Source organism: Passer domesticus, chromosome 5, assembly GCF_036417665.1.
Source record: "Passer domesticus isolate bPasDom1 chromosome 5, bPasDom1.hap1, whole genome shotgun sequence".
NCBI classification, from domain to species: domain Eukaryota; kingdom Metazoa; phylum Chordata; class Aves; order Passeriformes; family Passeridae; genus Passer; species Passer domesticus.
The window spans coordinates 43,503,127-43,530,729 of record NC_087478.1 but is presented as its reverse complement, the minus strand read 5'-3'; the positions used below and the strand labels follow the sequence as shown (position 1 = coordinate 43,530,729).

Below are 27,603 nucleotides of genomic sequence, written 5' to 3'. Positions count from 1 at the left end.
GGTGGTGCAAATAATCACAGGCATAGTTAGAAGAAATTATACTTGGAAATGCTGTGTTCAACAGCAAAATGGTATTTCAGGATTGAAAATTTTTCTGAAAGTCCATTTCTCTGGCAGCTGTGACAGGGAACCACGCTGACACCATCTGCATTAGCAATTTACATTCCTTGCAATGTGCTTCCCCCCATACAAACCCTAGCAACTTCATGATCAGTGTGATACAACATGCCCTCCACACACCAAATTTTAAGTTTAGGTCTGGTGCCAGAAGGCAGCAAATCAGAGTATCTGTGCTGATAATTCTGCTCCTATTCCAACCAAACTGAGGGACTAACAGAAGTGACTAAACCTGGAGCAGCAGAGTCAACATCATAAGCTCTCCCTGAAGAGGATAATGGAAATGGACAGAGACATGCATAGAGCAAAGTGTCTCATCTGAGAGATGATATTCCTGTAAAGGGTCTACCCAAATTCCTTACTTAGGCAAGGGGCATACATGCCAAATACTCTCTTTCCCTTTAGCATATGAAGACTGGCTTCAACCAGTATGAAAATAACACTATAAAAGCATTATGCAGTTACACTAGAAATAGTAAAGGTGTGATCATATATGTGCTGATAAGCTGTATAAGCTTTTTCATTTTTTAACAAGACAATACATATGAAATTCCATGTGATAAAATGTCAGTCAGTAAGGCAGCATTAAGATCCAAAAATACAGTTAGTAACCTGCTGGGCAAAATAAAACAAATAAGCAAGGCATCTTAAGTCGAAGCATTAGAACACCAGGAAGCTCAGAGACAAATCTAGCTAACCAAAACCTCAGTATTGAAAAGATTTATGACATGAACTGTGAGACAAGCAGGATAGTCCTTGAAGCATCGAGTTTTGTAGGACTCTTGCATAGGAAAAGCCACATATAAAAGGCAAAAATATGGAAAGCAGCTCTGTAGCAATTCAGGACTTCTGCAGAGGTCCTCAGCTTTCACACAACTATGCCACAGCTGTAACACAGCTCTGCTCTCCCAAGTAGTCCAGGTTTCCTACTTGGATTTTTTTTTCTCCATGTTAGCTCCCCTACAGCCTTTCTAAAATAGAGAGAAACTGCAGATCCAGGACAATCAACACTGACTGAACAAGTTTTGAAGGCTAAAAGTAGGAATGCCTCCAGGCATTGGGATCAAAACCAGTCCCTTTTGCTTTAGAGGGTCTGCAAAGGAACAACATCTGGGAGCCTGAGCTATAAACCAGGTCGGGGGACTTGGGGCACAGGAGGGACAGCTGAGTGGGACAGACTGGCTGGGGTGCCCAGAGGCTGAAAAAACCAGCTGGTGACCAGTTAAATCAGGAAGACATAAAAGGTGTTAGCCAGCGTTATGCCATGTAGGTAGTCACAGAAAGATGGTGATCAGACATGTACATGAAAAGGATTAAGAGGCTGAGTCAGGGCAGGGAAATTAATTTCCCTTAGCATATGAAGAAACTGCTGATTCCTTCTGTAGCCAAAGCAGCTGCAAAAGATCCACCTCCTTTTTGTATGCCCCATCACAGCAGGCACACGCCTGCACTTACATTTCCCTTAGAGGCACGTGTGTGCTTTTGCAAGCACACAGCATTTCTCAGTAACAGACACCTTTTTTCACCATTTCAGCTACTCTAGAAAATGTGTGTACATTTTTTGTACGTCCATTTTCTGCTTTTTTATCTTAATTCTGTCCAGCACGTTCCTCCGAGCAGCGTGACGTGGGGCATTGTTAGTTTCTCATTCACGTTAGCATTTGGCTTCCTTTATTTCTGCAGGTTGCAGCCAGGAAACTGGAAAATGGGCCACAGGAAACCTGGCCTCCTACATCTGTCCCAGTTTGTAATAGCAGCTCTGGTTTTATTTTTCTAAGTGTCTCAGGTTCATTTTAACCCTTGAGATGACTGCTGCAATACCATGTGCAAGAATGTGACTGTTTTGCCATTATTTTTTAACCACCATTTCTCAATAATAGAAATGGAGATTTTTTTTACTTAACTAGATTAATTTTAAAGTCTATTAATACTTAGAAAATATACAATTACAAATTGATTTTGTAAAATCTCTTGCTAGAAATTGGCCAAACAATTCCATATATAAATTCCATGCTATATAAAATATCATAGAGTATATGCAGACAAAAATACAGAACAAGGTAGTGTCTATATACATCCTAAACACAGTTCTAAAGTGAATGTCAATATGAAAAGTTTAAGAGCTTATAAATTCTCTAGGACAATTTTTCTATTTTTCATTTTAGTTTTTATTAAAAAATTGAAGTGCATGTGTTTTTCATCTAATTACGGAAGCAAGAGTGTCGGTCAACAAAAGGAACTTTCCTAAAATAATTTTAAAATTAGTCAGCCATAACATTTTTCACTGAAAATTCATCTGTATAACTATGACTATATCATGAGAGATTAAAGACAATTGCCAAATCTGCCCAAATGTTTGCTCAGAACTGTTTGAAAGAAAAAGCTGAGTCAGTCCTAACACTTTATTTCTCAACAGAGATGCTTCAAGGGTGATAAATAGGATGTGGTTGGTGAGGAGTTAGTGATTCTGCCAGAAAAGAGGAAAAACAAATATCAATTTGTTTACTCAGAAAGCTTTCATATATTCATTAAAAGAGATCTTACTGCTAATTTAATTGCGCTTGAAAAAATAAGCTCTGAACTAAGTGTGTAAATATACCTGGTTTTATTTGATGCAGAACTTTCTCTATTAAAGGTAATAAATCCAACTAGTGGTCCAATCCATACCCAGGACACTTTAGGGAACCGACTGTGTGTATGATACAGAATGCTGGTAATTTTTCCACATCCAGCAACCAGGACATTTCCTGCCAGAGCATCCTCCAAGTCCTTCCATTGTGTTGAAACTGCAAAAACTTTCTAAATCAGGACTTCCTCCTATTATATTTTAGAGGCGTCTTTCTGGGAAATACAGATTCAAGCAAAAAAAAAAAAAAAAAAAAGGAATTCCTGCAGCACCACCCAGTGGAAACATTAGAGAAAGCCACAGGGGTGCCCCAGCGCACAAGTTCCAATTTACTGCAAAACTACAGTAATATTGCCACACAAACACAGACTGGTTTAAGGATGTGCCAAAAAAACACAGAGGGTTTTGCTGGACGAGCTACTCAACAGAGTAATACAAGGTATGACTACTCTGTTACTCTGGCATAACAGTTGTCTTTTTACTTTAAATTCTAATTTAAAAGATTATTTACAGTAAAAATTTACAAGGTCTCCTTCTCAAGCAAGAATACCCACTGTTATGGCCGAGCACATTAAAAAAAAATAAACAGACTCCTGTGGTTAAGAGCAACACAAAAGAAACAGCAGCAAAATCTCACAAAATATTAAGGGATAGCATTGAGTTCCACCACAGAGAAGAAAGCACTCACACATATGTCCAGTAATGCTTCAAGTAGGTACATTTGGTAATACACTGTTTGCAGTTTTTAATTTTTTTACCTAAGCCAAAGAAAAGCGGAGGCAGATGTCCAAAGGAAGAAAGTTCTGCAATCTCCAAACTAATAAAACAAAGGACTGGTTGCCTGCCAAGCAGAGGTGTGATGACACCATCTCTACAACACGACTGTTTTCACATTTTCTGTAAGGATGCAGTTCAAGAAACAGTTTTAATCCCACTGGAGTAAAAGCCCTTACCAGGAGGAAACATGGCTAGTTGCTGCCCTGTGAAGGCTTAAAAAATAACCTGCTCAATTATTTCTAAAGCTAGCCATAAACAAAACTACATAAATCTGTAATGGCTCCAACCCTTCACCTTGGGACAGACATAAAATGAGTGCAGACTCCTCACACTGCTTTCTGTCTGCTCATGTGGTGCACATCTGTGGCACGCTGGCAACATGCTACATTGCAATCTGAGGGACTCCTGCTTTCAAAACCAGTCCTATATGTTTATTTTTCCCATATGACTTCCTCTTATATTTTGTCAGCATCAGACACAGTAGGACACAGATCATGATTACTTGACTGTCCTGTATAAAATTTCTGATGTTTCCAGAGCTGAAGAAGGCAGAGGTTCCAACCTCCAGGAACAGCAGATATTCTGAAAGTTTACTTAATATATCAAGAGATGATTACTCCCAAATGTAAATGCTTTATCTGTACTCCCTTCTTTAAACAAAGTATTAAAATTTTCCATTTTGCAAAAACAGACCGAATGCTTTGTAACTTATTCAGTGGCTCTAAAATGTTAAATTGTGTACTATTACTATCTGCTGTATCAAATGCTGCTTTAATACATTTCATATTCAGATGTTTAAACTAATCTCCCCCTTGCCACTGATTTTTCCTAGACTAAAACTCAGATAAAAAAGCAGGTCTTTTTCATGCTGTGAGCAGAGAGGAAACTGGCCAAAAGGACAGGAAACAGTCCTTGGAGTTCTGTTAAGGAAAACCAAGGTGGCTGGCAATTTTAATGAAACCTGAAGCACAGCAAGATCATTGTAGCATAGACTAGTAGTCAGACTTGCCTTACCACGCAAACTGGATTTTCAGAATTTGCTGAATTAGCAAAATGAGCCATTGAACTATTAAATAACATTCAGGCTTACCTGCATATTGTCATGTTGCAAGGGGAATCAGTTACAGCATTATACCAAAAATGGTGTAAAACAATCCAGCAGATGGTAACCTACAAATATGGAATCACTTTACTTGAACAGTTTCTTCCCAAAACACTAGCTCTACTGCAGTAGGTTTTAGAGCACAAGCCAGAGTGCAAGTTCCTTAGCCATAAAAAATGAGCAACGCATCGCAGCACTAGTCAAGGTCTGTATTTTTATTATGTCATAGTAAAAACATAAATTAAGAACTATTCTTACACATAAAAATCTCAAAGATCTGCTATTCTTCTCAGTGCTAATGAAAGTTCTGTGTGTTTATCATGCACTAAGCTAAACCAAAACCCAACTAAAATATTTTAATCTTCTGACATTATTCACTTGCCTACTAACCAACAAGGCCCTGCAGGTCACACCTACATGTTTCACCTAACTTCATTCATTAAACACTGGAATATCCCACAGAATGTATTGTAGAATACCCGAGATCTCAGCCAGGAGAAGATCTGTTTGTCACTCCCCTGTACTGTGTGCTTAAACTAATTCCCACAGCTGCTGCAAACTATGAATGAGAGACAAACGAGACACTATTTCAATGACTACAGCAAACTTTGCTGTATGCTGAGTGCTCAGATTGCACATGTTTAGAAGTGACATCAATGCACTAACTGGTTTGTCAATGTCTCTGCTGCTCAGGATACGTAACAGCCACTGTTTTGACTTGTATCCTGTCCCATTGAATTCTGTATAAAATGACACATTTAAATGAAATGCAAAGACTCTATTCCCTCTTCTCAGCTCGGATGAGACTGCACAGTCAGCATTATTGTGCCCTGCTCCCAGGGAATCAAACTGCTCTGTTCTGGAAGGGTTTTTATCACTGAAGTGGCAGTACTGAAGGAGTGCTGCAGTCATACTTTCTATGCCAGCCCTATTCCACACTCACAGTTTGCTAAACTGACCACACACGCCACTTACTCTGAGTCTGCTCTGAGTCACCAGACTTCACAGAGGTCTATATCCAGAATCTAAACCCACATTCCCATCTCAGCTATGTTAGCATGGAAGAAATTCTCTGAAGGTAGATAACTTTCTCCAGATTTAACTAACTGAGCTGCAAAAGGAATTTGTTCTTATTTTCTAAAGGCTTTTTAAAGATTGTTTCTTCACATGAATTACTGTTAATTGCTAGGAAGAGATAATGGTGGTACTTCAGTCTACAAATTTTTTTGTTTGTGCTATATTATGACTTGATACAGCAAAGGCCACTCAACACTACCACAACATAAACATTTAAAAACAATAACACACATTAGCATCCTTCTCAAAAAGCCTAAACTGAAACACATATCTGATCAATTTTCATTAAAAAAACAACAACAAAAAAGAAGAAATGTACAGAGACGTAGTAAAGAGGTGCTGTCACCACATTAGAGGCAAATGGATGTGGAATAGAAATCTGTTTTCCAGATGAACTATCAGCCGTGTTGCAAAATAATGATGGGAAACTTACAGGAGGACATTTGATTAAAAACATTTAGATCCTTTAGATGAAGGATATAGTCCAAGTCTATGCTTTTGTGTACAAGTGCAAAAGCATGTTTTACAGAAACTTTTTTGCTCATTCACTAATGTTTTCAGAAAAAGACCCATCATGTAAAATAGTATTAATGGGACTTTGGACTTAATACTAGGTTATAGCCTAGAAATCTCTTACCAATTTTGCATTATTGGAAATATTAATAAAATTATGTATTATTCATTACATAATTTAATAACAATGAAAAATAAAAGACAATGTGTGAGACATGAGTTTTTCCCTCATAGTACTTCAAGTGATCTTCAAGTTAAGAGCCACAAGATAAGAAAATTGTATACTTTAAAGCTCAAAAAACTAAGACGGTATTGCTTGCACAAGAGCCAAAACACATTAACGTAGTAAACTGGTATCTGCAAAGATCATCCAAGTTTCATTCTGAATCTTCAAATATTGGGTAGTAAACTGGAAAGCAGAGACACAGATGTGACTGAAATGACTCTCTGAAATAGGTCTGGGGGTAGCCATGGAATGGGCAGTATCATTCACACAGGACATCCTGACTCTGCAAAATTCAGAGCTGTGGAAGACTAGGAGGACCCTTCAGAGACCAAGCAAGAGCCACTGCAGTGCCTTAGTGACATTTAACATGCAGCTGGTCTCAGTGCATTAACAGAAGTGCTGACACACTCAAAAGTAAATACATGCCTAAGTGCTTTAAAAGATCAAAACAAAGTAAGTTTGTGGCTTCCTACGGAGACTCTTGTCCTGAAGATCCTGAGCTGTATCTAACTGCTCAGATGTGGGCAGATCACATGCTAGAGTCTTCAAAAACCTTTCTTTAGACAGTTGATTGATGTTTATGTTAAAAGTCCATAGGTGCCATGTCCATAGCTGCCATCACACAGTTGAACAGTTTCCAACACTTGGCCATACATGCGGGGTCAGTGTCCCTTCCTCCTGACAGTGAGGCAGAAGCACTGCAGCACCACCACTGAGGGCACAACTGCTCAGAAATAACCATGGAACCACAGATACACGGACAAACCCCACTGCTGTAGACAATCACAGCAATGCTACCTTAGCAAGCAGCTGAAAATCAGACATGGTGGTGAGAACTCCACAACAGTAAAAAAAACCCCTATGATTTTCAGCTGAGTTGTACCTGCCTAAGGCATGGCAAAATTTGCCTCCTATATTCTTAGCTGCCATATAACTTTAAATACTTAAATATTTATTTGTCTGGTATAATATGAGATACTACCCAAGAATTGCAACTATCAAGAAGATCAACAGCTCCAGGGTACATTTTGGTAGTGCAAAAAAATTACCACAGTAGTCATAAAAAAATTAAAATGCAGAGCTGACTGTACAATTGTTAACTGGCATTGAATTAGCTGCCAAGTAGTATTTTTGTATCCATGCTTGTGGGCAGGTGTTTTCTTTAGTTCTTGCTTTTGGAAAAGCAGAAAGTCTCCTTCAAAGAGCTTTTGAATTAAAATCCACTCTTAACAACAAACCCATAAGAACCTGAAATCTGATATAACTGCTGGCACATAAAATCACAATATGTTAAAGAAAGTTTTAAGGACAAAGATGAATTTCTTTTTCTGAAGTGCATAGCTGAGAGGCACTTCATGCTTCATCTGCTTTGTTTCCATCCACGTAGCCTTGTATTTTGTGGTGCTGTGAGATGGACTTCCTGTGCCTACACCTTGACATTCTCCTCAAAATCATGACTAAATCTTTAATCATTCATTATTCAACAAAATACTTCAACATGAGAACGGACATATTCGGTCTTTCAAGAGCTCTGAATAGCCTCCAAAATACTCATTGATTCATTTAACAAGCCACAGATGAAGTAAACATCTGTCTAATGATTCAAGACGATGAGATTCCCTATTGTGGGAAACACCGAGGAGAAAGCCACGGTGAATCAATCCAAGGATACACGGCACAACACGACTTCCACAGGCCCGTCAGTGACAGCCTGTGGCATGAGCCATTGGGTGTGGTTACCAAGCACAGACAGCAGCTCAAAACCAACAGTGCTCTTTGAAACTGGCCCAGGATAACTGTCCTATAATCAGTGCCACAGCTCCAAAATGGATTCCAGCAGCAGCATCCAGGCATGCCGTGCACTGGAGCCACCTCCACCAGAAGAAACCATGGACTGATAAATCACTGCACAAAGGAGTCCAACTGCCATATCTTTATGGGAAGTACTAGCTAATTTATCAGTTCTTTATTATCTTAGGTTATTTAGCATTATGGCAGAGAACCACTCAGAGAGATAATGGTAACTACATGAACTTACAAATTTTAAATGATGTCACCAACAGACTAGTTAAAATCCTTTTTAATAAATCCATGCATCACAAGTAACTGTGTATTGGTGCTCCCACCCTTATCCCGCACTCCCTTATATTTAGCTGCCAAATGTCTGTTTGATACCTATTTCTTTCTTCTGAAGCAACTTGTCATGTGATTGCATTCCCAAGGCTCAGGTTTGTATTTTCTGTACAGCTCATGGACCCCCATGTCTGTGTTGCACACAGCTACCTTCCTACATGCAAACATATGAGCCTCAGAGCAAGCAACAAGCTCTGTGCACCTTGGTGAACCTGAACATTTACTTTCATTCTGTGCCATCTTTCAGAATCATTTTTTGACCAATATTTGTGTTCACTTGACCAGTAATAGCTGCCCCTAAGAATAACTCTGTCATGAATAGCTCCATCGCAAAAAGGGCACCACAAGAAGAAGGCAAAGTTTACATAATTGGATTTTATGCACAGCAAGGGGGAAATACTTCAGTCTTTGGAGTGATATACTTGATTTCTTCCTATGACTTAAGTTTAATGGACTAACATTAAGTAGCAGGAGCAAAGAACCACTGTGAATCAGTAAGCACTGAAAGCCACTAATGAATAAAACAAAATACACTTTTGTTTCTACATATGAAAGTGTCCATGTGCATGTTGTTATAAACAGTTAGAAGGAAGGCTGTTGCTGAGTTTCTCCCCTGAGACTCAGTTGCTTATTTCAGCTGTTGCATCTAGGTGGAGGTGGTGATACCAGAAAGGATATAAGCCTGTGGGGCTTTTTCTTTTTAGGAACAACTCACAGAGGTGATTAGGAAAAATAAAGATGTAAGCAATGATTGTAATACTGAGCAGACAATATATACTCCTAATACATTTTTAGACAGGTGAAGAATAAAATAATATTTACAAAAAATGCATCTTTAATACTTTTTTTATTATTTGAGTGGAAACTATCATGCATTACATAATATCTGGAATTTTTTTTCTAGTCCAGACAGAACTGTTGTATTTTAACACATCTACGGATTACTTCTCATTCAGCCTTTCAAATTCACAGAACACACAACACAAAGTACACTACTACTACATCTGTTTTCCTGAGGGCATCAAGATGTTTTACACTTATCTCGAACAAACACAACATACAAAATTTATATAGTGTGGATAAACTACATATATGTATGTGTATGTAAGTATGTATGAATGTGTGTGCTTCATCTACTCTGATTCAGTAGACAGGACAAAAAATTCCAGCCATATTCAACACAATAAGTGAACAATTTATTGTCCATATTTCAGAGAGAGATAGTGAGAGCCAGGAAACACTCCTCAGTAAGTTTTGGTGCTGTACACCACACTAACTGCTCCATAACATATTCAACAGGTTTTTGAATGCTATGTCTAGTATTGCACTTCCTTCTCTAAAACTGATAATTTTACAAAAGAAATAAACCTCCAAAACTGAAAAACAATCCCTCACTTCCTGATGGCTGCATTTGATTGAGACAGAGATTAGGCATTGTCTGGTTTGTACACTATTCCAAAAATTCTTCAGTGCCCCACTAGAAAATCAAGAGACATCTGTGTCTGGAGATTGTGTCACTAATCCACTAATAGAAGTCCTCTGTGAAGTGATGTTAATGAAGAACTTTTCTGTGCCACTTGGACATAGGAAGTGCAGGAAACACTGCAGATCCTCAGAGGTAAACACGTGATATACTGCAAGCACTGCTTTTTTGCATAATATTTGCAAATTAGTTTAATGCTATCACATGGTAATTCAAGTAAGTAGCTAAGTGTTACTTTCTAATGCATACAATTTTATTCTCATTTATTGACAATTCCTTTAGCTAAAATCCACTTGCAAGCAAGAATCCATTTTCTTTGTTTGCTCCACCGCAAAAAGTTGTTGCTTCTAATTTAAAGATTGGTGGGGCATGGCAAAAATCTTTGTAATTCTGAACACAGACTTCTTTCATGACCATTATAAAAGCAAATCATCATAAAGTAATTACACAAACCACTAAATCAAAACTGGTATGTATACAATCACTTGAAAACTATATACGTAAAGCACCCACCACAGGAAGGCTATGTGGGTGAATGTATTTTTCAAATATGGCCATCACCTCAGTATCTTGCCTCAAAATTTTTTAACTTTGTAATTACATGAAATTGTCAGACATGCATAGAACATGTTTATCATAACAGAGACATCTTGCTACCCCATTTATATGATTCACCCTATGAAAATATTTATGCATAAATTAATCTGAAATAATTGAAAAGTCTGTATGAGCAAAATACGAGACGAATCACGACTTTCGGCTTGAAATGAAATGCAACGATTGACTTTTGGAGTCCTCATGGCCTAAAAGATGCTACATTATATAAAATTGTCATAGCACTACACTCCTAAGTAAATAAAGATGTAACTTGTCTCCCTTTCAACTGCAACGTTAGAAAGGCTGACAGGGCTTCACAAAACCCTCCTGTGTTAGGGAACGGAAACTCCTAATGAGATTAGTTGGTGTGTGTGCAGACATTACTTAGCCATGACTAAATGGGCTCTCTTCCTGCAGCCAGTGGAAAATTCAGGGAACTTTTTCCCCCTGCAGCATCAGAGTCCCTCTAACCTTCAGCAAAGCCAGATCCAACAACAACTCTCCACTTTCTCTCCCTTTCTCCCTCTCTCTTTTTTTTTTTTCCCTTTCCCTTACAAACATTTTTTGTGTTTTTCTTTTTTTCATTTGGTGGTGGAAACTATCCACGTCGGCCAAGGGGGTCTGGGGGCAGGGGGTGGCTAAGAAAAGAGGGTGGGGGGAGGTCCGGGGAGAAGGCAGAAGACTACAAAGGAAACAGTGAAAAGGAGCAAATACATAAACCTGAGAGGGAGAAAACCACAGAGTTTCTTTGTGAGCTGCAGTGACTCATTTTCAAGATGTTGTCTGCTGCCAGTTTCAAACCGGAAGCGCATGGCAATTAGTCTTGCTGTTTCCAGACAAGCCAGAAACTCTCCCGACACTTTTTTTTTTTTTCCTTTTTTTAAAGCCCCTTCTGCAGTTTCTGCAGGAGCCTTCCCTTCCCTCCCCCCGCGCCCTCCCCGGCCCCGCTCGGCCTCGCAGCGCCGCCGGGGACCCCGCGGCGCCCCCGCCGCCCTCACGGGCAGCGGGCGGCCCCCGCCGCCCCGAGCGCCGTACCCGGGATGCCGCTGGGAGGGGGCAGCCGCCGGCACCGCCAGCCGGCACCGCCGGGGAGCGGCACGCGAAACGCCCCGGCACCGCCGAGGGGCTTCGGGCGGAGCGGGGTCCCGAGGTTCCCCTTGACCCCCGGTGCCTCCTTCCCGGCCCTGCTGCTCCTCACCCTGCGGCTCCTTCTCCCGCATCTGGGTCCCCCGCCACGGTCCGTCCCCTCACCTGCACCCGCAGCTCCCGGGGGGCGGCAGGGTCCCCGGGGAAACTCTCCACCGGGCCGGGGGCCCCTGCTGCGGTGGGAGCCTCCCCGGGCATCCCGCCCCCCCGGCGGCCGCCCTCTGCCTCGTTACCGCCGCGCTGCCCGGGCCCGACCCCGGGGCAGGACCCCTGGGCTCCCCGGCCCCGTGCGGGGCTCCGAGCCCCCTCCCCGCGGTGCCCGGCAGCCTCACCTCCCTCCCGCGGGCTGTCCCCGCTGCCACCCCACCAGCGAGCGGAGCGCGGCCCCGCAGCAGCCGCCGGCCTCCCCTTCTCTGCCCGCAGCCCCCCGAAACTTTGCGGGAGCCGGGGCGGGCGCAGCAGCACTTGTACCTACCCAGCGGCTGAGGGACTTTTCCGCTCTCTCCTGGTAGTCTAGAGGGAGCCGAGTAAAATTCCCTGATTCTCCATGCTGACAGTCTTCTGCAGGCTCTCTGTTGCTCTAGTAATGAGATCCTGATTTTGTTTTCCCTTTTTCCTTTTTTTTTTTTTTTTTCCCCCTCGGGCCGGTGTGTGTGTGTGTGTGTGTGTGTGTGTGAGCGCCTGCCCGTGAGAGGGAGCGAGCAGGAAGCCGGGGCAGTCAGACAGCGGCCCGGCTCACTTCCTCTCCCGCACTATTCCCCGGGCGGTTTGCAGTCTGTGTAAACAGCCTTTTCCTCCCCGCGCCCCTCGCTCTGGCCGCCGATGTGCAGCATGGCTGTAACACAAGACACACGCATAGTACAGCGGGCAGCGGGGACTCCGCCGGCTCACAGGGAGCTCCGCGACTCCCCCGACCGCCACCCCTTCCTGTGCTACACCCCCAGGGAGGAGCTTCCCGCCGGCCGCCCCGGCTGCTCGGGCCAAAATGTGCCCGCGTTTCCCCGGGGGACAGCGGGGAGATGCTTATGAACCCCGCAGGAGCGGTGCTTCGCCGTCCCGGAGGATGGTGACGGCTTTGGCCCAGGACAGACGGCTGCCTTCGTCCCACCGTGCTGGGGCTGATGTCACCGTGGAGAGGAGAGTAGGGCAGCTCTGCTGGGGTCACCGGGGGCTGAGGGGCTGGTGGGATGCAGTAGCTCGCTGGATGCTCGCTGGCCATCATCCCAAGCTGAACCTCGCAAGGACAGCAAAGTGCTGAAGTGGAGCAACACAGTATGACAACTTAAATCAAGGGAAATAACAGGTTAAAAATCAAGGAGTACTCAAATCATAACATCACGGAATAAAGATTTTATTTGGAAGGCACCTTTGATGGTCGTCCTGTCCAGTTCCCTAGCAATGAGCATCATCAACTTGATCAGGTTGTTCAGAGCTACTGCCTACCTAACTTTGAATGTTTCCAGGAATGAAGCACCTCCGTGTCTCTGGACAACCTGTGTCAGCGCCTTACCACTGTTATTGTAAAAAATGTATTCCTTATATCCAGTCTGAACCTATCCTCTTCTAGTTTAAAATTATTTCCCCTTTTCCTATTGCAAATCATCAAATACAAGCTGCATCTTGCAACTCCACATCATATCTCAAGAGTCAGTGGTAGTCAGCTGATTGAGGTTTAGGTTTTGACCTTCAAGCTGTAGACCTCAGATACAAACTGTTGGGTTAGATGTATTAAAAGGGACACATTTCCAGTATTAGGAGTTTACATAAATTTTGTGTATTCTTGTGTCTTGTATATCAGCATTTCTAACTTTATTTGGAAATTTTCAGAGTGAGTGACATTATCTTCTCTCTGCCTAGAACATCAGTGGCGTTCAAGGCATAATCCTTCAAAACCAATCCCGCTATTTCTTTTAATAGTAATGAGATTTATCATGCCAGCACTGTAACTGCTCTTTGGACTATTTTTGATGAGCACTGACATAGAAGCTGTGATTATCTTTTATCACTCTATTGGTTTGTTGCTTGCAATATCATTGGGAACACAAGTATGTTTTGATGGAGTCAAAGAGATTGTCACAGTTGGCCACTAAGCATCAGTCAGTAGCATCTGAACAGAGGTATAGGATCAAATTAAGTCTCTTGAGGAAGTCCATCAGGTTTCTTCCTTCTTGTCTTCTAACATGCCATAGAGAAGCAAGAATAACTTGGTACCAGCCCACAAAATAATGGAACTTTGTTATTTTTCTTAAACCATTCCTTTCTAGAAATAATTTTGAATTTCAGAATTGATATGAGGTCTGATAAATCATCATTTTGTGTTTTCTAAATAAACATTAAAATCTTTAATTTCAGATGGTATATATCCTAGATTAAGTGTACAGTGGATAAAGTCCTTGCTGTTAGCACTAGTTTAAATTATGAGGATTATTAGGGAACAACAGCTGAAGATCCAGTTTTGGAAACAGGGCTGTCAGAGAAGTTTTTATGGTATCAAAATGAAGTTCTGGACTGACAGCTAGGAGCACCAGTATTCATCTTCTACATTTATCTTTTATTGTCTTTCTTACCAAGAGGTGAAGCAGATATACCACAGTTGGCTTGACCAGGTATTTGTGTGGAGATCTAAAAGAAAAAACTCTCAAAAACAGTACAAGTTCTTTTCTTCTACAAATAACACTGTCTCTAAAAAGTTTGAAACTTTTTTTTCCCTCCAATTTCCTATGCTGTAACTGTTTACAGCACCATTTTTTTGTGTGTGTTTTTTTGCAACACCAATCTCTCTTTTTGTCTAGCGAGGTAGAAACCTAAATAAGGCTGCCATGCTGGAGGTCAGATGACTACTGGATGAGGGCTCTTCATAATTGCCCTACAAAAGCTGGAGTAAAAAGTGCAGAACTCGTTTAACAGAATGAAGACACCAGGATGTGTTGGAAACACAAGAAATTCAGAAAGCTCTGCAGGAAGTGGAAGAAAATGGGAGCTTTTGGCTAGGGCTACTGATCGTAGCACTATGGATATCATTGGAAAAGTATTTTTGGAAGCTACATTTATGTCTTGATAAAAACAGTGCTTTACAGAATGATTGCTGAAACTCTCCTCTGCAATATCTGCCTGGCTTGATTAATCTACACTTTGAGTTGACTTTAAGAATTATCTGATGCAAAAATACAAGATGATGAATGAGGAAAACTGTGTTTGTGTTGTGTAAGAACTTTCTTCTTCTGTTTTTCAAAAAACCTGTCAGTTGACATAGTTATTAAAATGCTGGTTATATTTTTAGCAGAGTCACTCGTCAGCTTCTGTGTCTCTTCACATCCATTCATCAGCACATGATATCATTACAACTGTTAACTGTGAAGCCTTAGTTCTGTCCTCAAGCTATGAAGATCTGAGGGTTTAGCTTTGGAAACTGTTGTTCCTTGCTCAGATTTGGTCCAGACAACAGCTGTTGTACTCATAAAGGACTAAGTTGAACTGAGACGGCTCCCCTTCAACCAGTAAGGCAGGTTACTGCTGCTGAGTCCTAATCTGATGGGTTCAGGCAATCCTTGAACAAACATATGCACCCAGGATGTCTCTGTTTACCTAGAGACAGTGTGATTTGTAAAAGAGCCTGTATTTATAAACCACTCCTGCTGAAAAAATTGCCCCAAAGCATTCCTAAGAATAGTGACTATAATTCTGCCTCATTTTATTAGATTACATCAATTAAGCAACCAGGCTTTGTCTGTCTTTTCAGATTGTTTCTCCTGCATTTTTAAACTGTTCATAAATCTCATGTGCTGCTGTAATTAAACAATCTAAGAGAAGGGAACAAAAAAGTACAGGTAGATTTGCTGTCCTCTAGATCTCTGTTTAAAGTTCTTCAGGCTGAGACTCATAAATGGGTTGGTCTAGGTTTTAGTCTAATTTCACTCTGAGCCTTGAGTCCCTCCGTAATTAAATTATTGAATTAAATTATATAATTGTAATGTCACTTTGTGGTATACAATTTCCCTTAAGTGTACATAGATGCTTATAATCGCATGTAATTATCAAGAACAAAGTTGAAAGCAGTTGGAAATAATTGTTGTTTCATTTAATATTTTAAGTGCTAATATATTTAATGAATGTATACATTGTTTCATCTTCTCTAATAATTTTTTTATTTCTTTCTAGATTACAGGCTCTGCAGTGAAGAGGCTTCAGATTTGTGTCTGCCTTTAGGACAACGAACACAGTATTTCTGTGAGAGAAACACTCTTAACCATTCTTCTCTCTCATTTTGTAGCAATTCTAACTTGAGTAACCACCTAACAGGTTACAGGAGAATTTCCAGGGAATTTTGGAAACTGGGTAAATAAAAACTAATTGCCTGAGCTGAAAAGACAGTCTAATTCATGCAAGATTCTTGGTTGCCATTCACAACATATTATTTAAATATCTTGCAAATGTTGCATCCATACTGATGAATGTGATGAATGTTGCTCTGGGAGGTTTGGCTTTTCTCTTTCACACTCTCCTGTAGCTGAACCAGCACAGACTTTAGAGCCAACAGCTTCATTTTTGCAAAAAGCCCTGGGGGATCCTCACTGCTCACAAAATGGTCAGGTCCTCAGTTTTATCTCATCTCACTAGCAGCTTCACTGGCAAGAAAAGTGCTGTGTGCAGTGCTGTAGCTCCCGCATATAACACTGACTCTAAATCCATGGAAACTCAGGGACCAGGTTGCACAGTGTTTCCCAAAAACATTTCTTCCTGGGCTTTTTGCTGAGCTATCTAGAGTAAAATTGTGAACTTTGGAAGAGGTGATGGCAGAAACCAACGGAACTGTGTTTGTTCTTGAGAAATTTCTTGTTCAAAGTTGGTTCAGATTAGTAGGAAAAAAATTGCATGTTGCTATCAAGAGCCTCTAAACTTAATGTCACATTTTCTGAAACAAAGAAGTCCTGCAAATTTTAACCTAAAATATTTCCTGTCAGAAGCAGGAGAAGGGCTAAGTGCTTCTTCACACTATGAAACAAGTATACGGTACAGAAGGTAGGACTTTGGCAGGGAAGCAGGAGCCTCTTCTGTCTTCCCAGGGACTTCTTTTCCCTTAGGGAGCATGTTCTAGTCCCTCGTGACTGTCTGTGAATGAGATTTGTTGCTGGGTTGCAGTTAGAAATCTGCCTTCAGTCTTAAGAGAATGATGTTTTAGAGACCCCAAGGTTTTCCTCTTCTCCCCTGTCCAGCCCCGGAAGGCTGTGGTGCTTGATCAGGAAGGAGTGTTTGAGGGAAATGACTGCTTTTACACTCCTCTTCCTCTGGCACATTTTGCTTTCCTGAATGTTTTGCTCTCCCTGTGTGCTGTGGAAGAAAGCACATGACCCAGCATGTTTCAAGTAAAAGCATCATTGCGTGTACAATTTCATTAGGTTTGCCTTCTTAGTGAAAGGTTTATAAGGAATTACATCCTGTGTGCAGTGTAATTGCCTATGATTTTTTTTTGTCATCTAAGGAATGTGGTGTCACTCTGTATTGAAGGAGCCTAAAGCATCTAATGAGCAACCCATGAAAACAGCGAAAGAGGATTCCATGAATCTCTGACTAACCATGAAGTCTAATCTAACTGCAAAGATTAACTATTTCAGGTTTCTCTTAAATCTTCCAATCTGTTCTACAGCAATTCCTTTTCCAAGCTAATTAATTAAAGGTCTGAGCTGGAGCTACAGCTGCATTTTATTGGTCTCTTCCCCCTGCCATTTCCCATCTGTCTATTTTATCCTAACCTAATCTCTAAATATATGTGATCCAAGGTAATTCTACTGACAAATATCACCATAGCATCTGAACATAATTAAACTGCTTTTACTGTTCTCACATGCCTCTGGTCAAGTGGAGCACAACTCACTGCCACTTCTGTTTAGCCCACACTAATTCTAAAATTTTAAATGGTGAATGAAATCAAACATATTTTACCTTCAACATGTCGACTTATAGTTTTTATGTTTCCAAGTATGACACACATTTTGGGACACAGCTCTACTTAAAAATTTTCGGATAGGTGAAAATGACAATATTTTTTCTCTTCTAATTACTGTGTCTTTTATTATAATGTTCCAATTAATGTATTTATTTTATTTCATAGTTACAAAGTTAATTATGCATGTTCTTTGTGATGTGCATTTTTTAATAAAATAACTAATGTTCTATTAAAGCCCTTCCTGTTCTCATACTCTATAGCCATAATTATAAACCTCATATAAAAGACACTTTGGAAAAGCAAAGTCTTCAAAATGTTCAGTTTTTAGAAGTCAAAACTAATCCTTTAACCAGTCATTGGTGCAGACCATAAAGTACACAAAGTATCTGTTCCTTATGGGAAATGATGGCTATTAGCATAATTGTAGCTCCATTCTGCTTGCTAGGAAATCCTTTTTTTCTAAGTCATGTTTTACAAAAAAGAATTTAAAAATTAATGTGTTGTAGTACCTTTACTTTGCATGTTCATGTGCACTCCTTTTTCTTGAATGATATGGAGATGAATTATATGAATGGTAATGGAGAAAGATTTTGGAAAATAATTCAAGGCATGTAATTTAGGAGCCTGGTATGAATGCTTCAGAGGAGCCTGCTTCTCCCTGCTGACCATGCAGGGATTCTGGGAAGCTTCTCTAGATAACTCAGCCGCCCTAACTGTGTGCTTAGGGTTAGAAGACATAGGTATATCTTTGTTTCATATTCTGCCTTCTGTACAGCTGAAATATGGAATCACTTTTCAGCTGCTAATGAGGAGATTTTATTTGCTATACATTTTAACGACAAGTATTAAAGGTTTTCAGTGTAGACAAACTCACACCTAAGTAATTTTAAAGTGACAGCATTTTGATCCCTCTAAAAACTCAAGTAATGCAGGCTTGCAATGCAAACTTGATCTTGTTCCTCAAAAAAATTCCCAGTTTATATATCTTTCATATACTCCTTTGCTCTGTAATAGAACATGACTACTGTCCTACTTGTACCTGAAACAGGCACGCTGAAAAGCTGATACCCGTTATCCCAGCTGATACCCTATCATCACATGCTTGTGGTAGTTACAGTTCTAAGAGAATTGAGGATGTGCAGCCAAATCTACAGTTGTATGAATATTGTCTTGGCTCTTTTGTGCTCCTGACTGGGCGCTGTCCAAAGATGCTACATTTATATGGAAAGTTATTTTGATGCAAACCATAGGCTCCTTCATAGCCAGACTTAGCAAAAGGCCATAAACACAAGCCAAAGTCCATAATTACTAAACAAATTCTTAGGAGCTTACCATGTGCTCTGTGTTTTGCTTAACACGAAATGTCTTCAAGCAACAACATGTTGAGGAATGCATTTAATGCAGGTGGCTCGGGGTGCAGCTGCAGTAGAGCTGCGGGTTGAGCTCTGGGTGGCTGGAGCCCCAGGCAGGGGCTGTGAAGTGCATAACAAAGGGCCCAGGCACCTGTGGCGCAGGACCAGATGCTCAGAGATGTGACAGGAGCCTATGACCCTTGGACTTGCCTGTGCTTAGACTGTGAGCAGATAAAAGCAAAGGGGCTCCTTTTTCGGGGTCCCTCCTCAGAGACACCAGCTCAGGTTGGTGTTTTGTTAATTGGTTATTGCACCAAGATGAAATTATTTTAAGGATCGTCTGAGATGCTGCTCAAGGAAACATGGGGTGGAGCTGGTGCACGTGTGGAGAGTACAGCTGGGAAGGGGCTTCAGCCCCAGAGCAGGAGCTACGAGCGTGACTGCCAGGGTGGCTCCTGGATGCTCACACAGGGATGTTCCTTTACATACAAGCCTGTGGAACAGCTAACATCGGTGTATCCCACCACCGGCACCATCCCACCTTGGCTGCTCCAGGTGATAGGACAGGTCTTTGGCTAAACCCTCTCATAAATATTTCAGCCACCTGCTACACTAGATTGAAGTATGCTCTTAAGCTTTGCTGAAGCAAGATCTTCCATCCTCCTGTAAAAGGTGTTGAAGTTATTTTAGGTTTCTTTTGGCTGTCGTGGATTCCAGATGTCTGTTGAGGAAGTGGTCTTCAGGGGGACTTTGGTTAAATACCAAGTTTCTTCAAAGTTCTGCATAGATTGTAGTATAAACTTGTTAGTCTGACACACTCATTCTGTTAAAAGGAGGATGCTATCCCAAATAGATTATTGCATATGTTACTCTTATAAAGCTTTCACAATTCATCTTAAAAATTGCTTTGAGATAGTATTGCAATTAATATGATAAGAGAAATTGTAAAAATACTTAGACATAGAAATGTGTAGTAAACTATGCTGTAACTGTCCTTAAACATTTAAAAATAAAAAGGAAATGTTATAAAGTGTTGGTAAATTTTTTGGATACTGTTTATGTTTGAACTTTTCTCTGTTTTCCTGTAGAAACTTCCGTATCCTCTTCCTGTGTCCCTACAAAGTTTTGTACAATGCAGAACAAGAAATGCTACAGGGATTGTGCTCCACCTTTCTCCTTCCTGCTGGGATATCCTTTCTGTAGAGAAATGTAAAGTATGTAATATTCAAGTAAAAATGTTATATAATTCTTTATCTCAGTAATTTTCTGTAATCTACAATATATCAAGCTGAGTGGCAGAAGTGCAACGCTATTTTTATGTTTTTATGACATATGAATTTGTCAGCCAAAGGTAGCTAAAATCTATTACAAAGTTTCTTGTTTTCCAGAGTCTTATCAAGGGTTCATGTCTAAGCCAAACAAGACAAGGGTGGGTTGGGTTTTTCTCTTCATTGTTTCGACTGAATTAACAGGAAGGGGGGAGTGCTTTACCTGTCTGACACTGGAGCAATATTCATTAGCTCCCACTTTTCACTTGTCTGTCTGTCCAGACTGTCTGCATCCTTGGGGGAATTATAAGGGGAATTTCCTATCTCCCAGTAATAAATAAAGAAATTAGTAAAGGCCTTTATCCAAGTTCCAGTTTTAATTCATTCTAAAAGTTAATACTTAAAATAAAGGAACTGGACTCTACAAGTGTAGGCAATGCTAATGGATGGTGTTCCTGAGCAGTCATCATAGGCTTTAACCATTTTACTCTCCTCTGTATGTTGGAAACCTGTTTTATAACCCTATACACATATAAATGCAGATGTATATATTTATGTTTCTCATTTGGATCATTCAGCAGTTTTTTCCTACCCATAGCAATAAGGCATGGTGCTGGGTATGATGGAAGAGAATTATTCCATCATCTGATAGACAGGGAAGATCAGAAAACAAACATTTTAACTGAAGTACATGTATGTTAAATAATAAAAAAATCCATGGGGCTGCCAAGCTATAAACAATGTAAAAAGGCATAAACTTTAAAAAATATGTGGAGGTTTCAGACAATTTGCCAAAACACATAGCAGTAAGTAGATTGTTTACAATTTACTTTTAAAATAATACAGAACAAAACTCCTGCCTCTGCATGGATAAGATCTGCTGAGTTAAGTTTTTTATTTTCCTTCTACCTTTTCTGATAATGTTTATATTTTATTGGGATGGTTATCTTTCTTTTTCTGCTAAATAAAAAAAACCAAACAGAAAAAAAGGAAATGTTTTGACTTGCAGGAAATAATTAGCATGAAGAGCAAAACAACAATGTAACCAGCAAAATTCATTATTTCATGTTTGTGTCCTCACTGATTATCACATGATTAAGAAGTATACATCAATTTAACCTTTATTTTATTTATCATACTTATTTATATGATAATGTTCTTGTCTGGTATTTACTTCTATAAAAATTATGCCTTTAATAATAGGCAATTTAGCACGAGGATAATACATGACAAGGAATGGTCCCTAAAAAACCCTTGTGTTTAAAACTGATAAAATGACACTGTAAATTAGGGAGTGGGCTGTTTTCTAATCAAATCACAAGATCACAGTTAGCAGTGGGAAGTGTAGTTTTGCATGTGGCAAATATTTATGATTGTGTTAGAGCATTCTGCTTCTGCAGTTAATGGATTTGATTCCAGCTCCTGTTCTGCTCAGGCTCCCTCATGTCTAAATTAACAGAACACTACTAAAATCATTGGTGTTACTGTGAATTTGCATTGGGCTAATTACGAAAAATTTCAGAGCCCTGTTGATGTCTCAGAAATAATACCAGCTTCCCAATCCCAAAGAGACTGAAATAACTTTAACCCATTTTTTTAAAAAATTAGTCTTCTCTGAAGACGTGCAAGTGCAAGTTAGAGACCAATGCGTGTGTGACTGATTTGCATACAGTTTGCATGGCATCTGTCAGCTCTCCCTGCTAGCAGGTAACCCAGGCTTCCCCCTTCAGCCAAACTGACCAACTTTAGATTCACAGAATCATAGAATGGTTTGGGTTGGAGGGGACCTAAAGATCATGTAGTTCCAATTCCCTGCCAAGCACAGGGACACCTCCCACTAGACCACGTTGCTCAAAGCTCCATCCAACCTGGCCTTGAACGCTTCCAGGGATGGGGCATCCACAGCTTCTCTGGGCAACCTGTGCTAGTGTCTTACTGCCCTCACAGTAAATTCTTTGTAAAGAATATTTTCCTAATATCTAATCTAAAGCTACTTTCTGTTTGAAGCCATTCCCCCTTGTCCTGTCACTGCAGCTCTGAACAAAGATTCCCTCTCTAGCTTCCCCGGAGGCCCCCTTCAGAGAGTGAAAGGTTGTTATGAGGTCTCCACTCAATCTTTTCTTCTCCAGACTGCACAGCCCAAATTTTCTCAGCCTCTCTTCATAGGGAAGGTGTTCTGGTCCCCTTATCATCTTTGTTCCTTCCTCTGGACTTTCTCCAACAGCTCATGTTCTTCTACTGTTGGGGGCCCAGAGCTGAATGCAGCACTCAAGGTGAGACCTCACCACAGTGGAGCAGAATCACCTTCTTTGACCTGCTGGCCATGTTCCTTTTGATGCAGTCCAGGATTCCATTGGCTTTCTGGGCTGCAAGCTCACAATGCCCAGTCATGCTGTTTTTTGGCAGCCATCATCCTTCTCTGCAGGGCTGCTCTCAATCATTTCTCCACCCAACCTGCAGGTTTGTCTACGATTGCCCCAACATACCTAGAGGTTGGGCAGAGATGAACATTACTTTAAACTCCACAAAAAAATCTGTGAAAATTAGCTCTTAGGAAGAAGACCCTGTTTGTGCTACAATCAGGAGGAAGTGTAACTGAACTCAATAAGTCACAGACACCAACGAGTCCACATGATGATAAGGTATAAATGCTTTCATCATGTGATTAGAGTCAATTGGAGTTTGCACTTATTAGGCAACAAAGAACTCCAGTCAGAAAAGGTAAAGCCATATGAAGCCAGACTTCACTTTCTCTTCCTTTCCAGAACAACTTTCTTTTTTTGCACAGCTCCACAGAGATATAAATTCCTCTCTTCTTGTCTAACCCACACAAGAGGCTACTAGGCAAGACCAGACTGTCCTCAGGACCAACGTTAGGCCAGTTAAACATAGAGAGTCTTTAACCACCCTCTTCTTTGGTCTTTCTGGCTGTCCTGATAATCTTGGTTTGCCTATCAGAGCCTCAGGAAACTACATATCAGAGAGTTCAGACAATTTTGTTCTGCTCTCTGGATTAACGCCAAAACCAGTGCAAACTGATCAATGCCTTCCCCTAGAGGTAGCAGGCATCTTTTTTCCTTGAGAGCAACAGCGTAAAATCCCACACGTGATTCTAACAAGAAAAAGTTTTATTAAAAAAAAGGTGAAAACTCAAAGAAATATGTAGTTTATCCTAATTTATTAGTTACGTCCAATCAGCTTTATTAGATGAGACAGATAAGACCTGGGCTCCATGAAAATAGAAGAGGGCTGCTCTAGTGAAAGACTCACTAAAGATAAAGAACAGTGTCTTGAATGTTTAATAGCTATTTCAGAGGCTGCATTTTTAGGTGTGTTTGTTTGTTTGAACCTCATTATAAGTAGTTCTGAACAATTATTTCTTCACCCTAGAAAAACTGTTTCATTTGCTTCAATTTTTTTTTCTTTTAAAGTGTGTTTCTATGAGGAACTTATTGAGGTAAAGACACAAATAAAAGATGAGTGCTCTGTGTAGTTCTGAAAACTGTGAAGTCAGAATCATGACCTGTGTCTTCTATGTGAGGTATCCAAGTTGGGCATTTACCATGATGCTGATAGAGTTTCTTTTCTCTTCCCTGTGCTTTCCCAATTAGTATGGTCAGCAAGACCTCCATGCACTTAAGTGCCACTTCATTAAATCATGGCTCTAAGTCATATTTAGAGCAGGGCTGCATCTGCCCCTGCAAGTTCCACTGTCTTCACTTTTCTCCCACAGCACAAACCTTCCTTTGAGGTCTGATACTTACCCTACTTGAGCAGAACAGCTGCCAAGGGAGTTTATGTTTGTGAAAAAACAAAAATGAATCACAGGCAGAAGATTAATTTAATAATCTAGAAACAGATGCCCTCAAGGATGTGTGGTATAGAAGAGGAAACAGCAACTTCTATGATGCCTGTCTTTTTCCCAGCAAGAATCACCTCTGTCTTTCCTCATTGCAGCTTTGCCAGCTACTTTTAAGGTAGGACTTGTAGCTTAGAGATGTCTACACACAAAACAAATCTGGAATTGAAGCATTTTGGCCCTTCTTAATGAGTTTTTCCTCTCACAAGACTGCATCATTTCCATGGAACTGTACGGAAATAGAGGTGGTGTCTTTTTTCCAAGATGCTTGTTGTTTCATGGCCTCTCTTCAAAGTTCTGCATAACATTTGAGTGGGTTGAAACAGGAAACTGGGATGTTCTGGGTCTCTTGGCAAGGGTTCCAGGAAGTGATGAACAGTTATTGATAATGGTACTTTGCTTCAGAAAAGGAGAACTTAGCTGTTTTAAGTTCTTTGCCAAATTGTGAGAGTATTTTTTATCTTTCAGGGGATATTACCTTGCAGTGATTTGTATTGTAAGCCTTCTCAGATCTGGAGAAAAATCTCTGGATTTTTCATCTGTCTGGAAAATACCTGTTTGAGAAGGTAGAGCCCCAGATGTTGAAGCTAAGGCTTCTGGTGTTATCTGGGTTTTTTGGGTTTTTTTGGTGAAATCACTTAGAAAAGGGTAGGCAAACTCTGCAGGTAAGATAACAATCACACTCACTCTGCACCAGGTATTTGCCATTTGAGTGACTTCAAGCAAGACTTCCACTGAGTCATCTGTCTAGAGATGACAAGGAGTCCTCTGTCTGTGAGATGAGGATAGGATTCTTCCAGGGCATAGAAGAGAAAAAATAACAGAGATGGAAAGGAGACTAAAGACATTTCATCTAGTATCACCAGCTTCCTCAAATGCAGAATGAAAAATGTCTACTGCAGAGAGCTGTAGAGCATTGAGGAGAGGAGAGGAGAGGAGAGGAGAGGAGAGGAGAGGAGAGGAGAGGAGAGGAGAGGAGAGGAGAGGAGAGGAGAGGAGAGGAGAGGAGAGGAGAGGAGAGGAGAGGAGAGGAGAGGAGAGGAGAGGAAAAACCCCAGAACTGCCCTATAAACAGGAAAAATGGAAGGGATATTTATGCTGAGTAAAGCTGGCAAATCTCTTCAAAACCCTGTGGGATGCTGTGCAGAAGACTTGTGCCTGGAGACAAGTTGTGGGGAGCACGCAGCGTACCCAACTCCCATCCAGGACGCCCTGCAAGGCAATCCTTGCCATGAAAATGGAGCAAGAATGAGGAGATGACAGCAGGCCTTGGAGGGGGAAGTGTTCAGGTCCAAAGCTTTTAGAGAGAGTGGTTTTCTCTGACAATCCATCCTGTGATTCCTTGATTGCAGCCACCACTTTGGAGGAAGAAGATTCTTCTCTGCTCTGTGTAAAGAAGAGGCTTGAGGAAGTTCAGCTGCTTATTGCTGCTGCTAGGCTGCATGGATAAGCAGCAGCCTCCAGCCCCCAGGGAGGCTGAGCCAGCCCTAAATCCGCTTCAAAGCAGAAAAGAACATTATGGCCTGTGCATGAGGGTCTTAGCTTCTCACACGGCTCCTCCACTCCGGTTTTATGGCGTGAAGAACACAGCCCTTACGACAGCAGCTCAGCTGCATTTTTCTTGGCGAGCTCATTCCTACCGGACATCATTCAGGCACTCTTCGGAGTGGAAATGAAAAGGAGCAAGAAGTGGCCCCCTTGAAGTTCTCTGCTCAGCTGGGCTGCTCGTATTCCTGAAAAACACATCTACCTTTTTATAACTCCCCAGGCTCGCACTGGGGGAGCCTGGCTGGCTGTGGAGCATGGGGTGTGTGAGGGGGTGCATGTCTGATGATAGGAAAGGTGTAAGTGCAGCCTGCAGTCCTGCAGGCACTGGGGAAAGGTGAGGTGGGTGCAGGGGCTGCCTTACGGTGTGGGTGTATGGATGGAAAGGGACGGAAAGCAGAACTTCATGGAAGGAGGGAGATAGATGGAGACACCATGTGAGGAGGAAGGTTATTCCAAAACCAGATCCAGGCAGCCTCCATTTCTACCCCCACCACCCTCTCCCTCTTCCAGACAATCCCTCCACAAGCAGCTTTCCCATGCAGCAGAGGACTCCAGCAGGAATGGACGCTCATGGGGACGTGGCAGTGCAGGCAGACAGGGCCATGCTGGTTCTGCAGGGATCTTGAGCGGCGGGACAGAACACTAGGGTCAATAGGATGAGGGCACAGGGGTGGATCCAGGGGAAAGGGCCAATGGGATACATTGGATCTGCATGTCACAACAAGGCATGCTGGGAGAAGCCTTTTTCCCCACCCTGACAGCTGGTTATGGCTTGAGGGCTTTTCCCTCCAGGGGAGTACAGTGGATTCTTTCCCTGTTGGCCCACCAGCCTCCAGACCCCACCTCCCTCAGCCCTTCTTCATCAGACTTGTGCTCTTATAGAAACATTTCTGATAACAAGGACTAGCATTTGTGGACATCAATACCCTTGAAACTACATGCTAAAGGGCCCTTATTAATTAGTTCCTTGAGCATGCTTTCCCACAACCCTGGGGAGTAGCTCCACAGACAGTTTTTTCCATAACACCTAAGATTTTTTACTCAAGTATTTCTTGATTACTCTGGCCAAGACAGCACAAATCACCACTTCACTTACAAGAGCATCTCTGTGGACAAACAACAGGTCTAGGAGGGCGCTTTTCCTAGTGGCTCCCACAGTACCCATGTCAAAAAGCTATTTTCAATGTGGACTTCAGGACTTTTCTGGGCTTGTTCAGCTCTTCTCTATGATGTCTCCATTTGCACCTGAGAAGTTGAGGTGCACCATGAGTATGACTTGGTGTGACTGATCAAGAGATTTCCTTTCGTTGCCTATAGCATCATCCACCAGTGTCATCATCCTGGCTCCGTGATCCATCAGAGACTGGGTGGAGCTCACCGAGGGAATAGATCCTCTCAGAAAAGGGAGGGCAGGCAGTGTCCAAGTGGTAATGGCACTCTCTCTCACAAGCCCCCTGGCCAGGATCTTTTCAGCTACATCAGCTTTGACTCCATGAGAATGCTTTTACTCTAGAGGAAAGGTGTGGCAGCAATTCCCCCTGCCCATTGAGCAGTGCCTTCTCCATCTGCATTCTCAGATCTGTGTCAGCTTTTCCTCAGGGAGTGTCTAAGGATGGCTAGCTTGTCCACGCAGAGCCCAGTGAACACAAGGAGGAATATTAGCAATGCCTCTTGCATGGTCCCTGACCAGCTGGAGCTGCCAGCAAGAATTTCTGTGTCCATCTAAAAGGGTCACCCTGGCTGTGACAGTATGAGAGGAAAGGGGGATGAAAGCCATCTTTGTAGCCACTGTAGTCTGACGACCCATCCTTAAGGGGAAGGAAGCACCAAAGATT

General features: G+C 41.5%; 1 protein-coding gene across 1 annotated transcript in view; it reads right to left on the bottom strand.

Moving 5' to 3' along the window:
- The window catches only part of ELK3 (ETS transcription factor ELK3), a 36,935-nt gene extending 24,253 nt beyond the window's left edge, over positions 1 to 12,682 (bottom strand). Inside the window, exon 1 of the mRNA XM_064419778.1 lies at positions 12,273 to 12,682. The gene's annotated coding sequence lies outside the window, so the exon portion shown is untranslated. The remainder of the gene's footprint in view (positions 1 to 12,272) is intronic.
- Between the last annotated feature and the right edge of the window lie 14,921 nt (positions 12,683 to 27,603).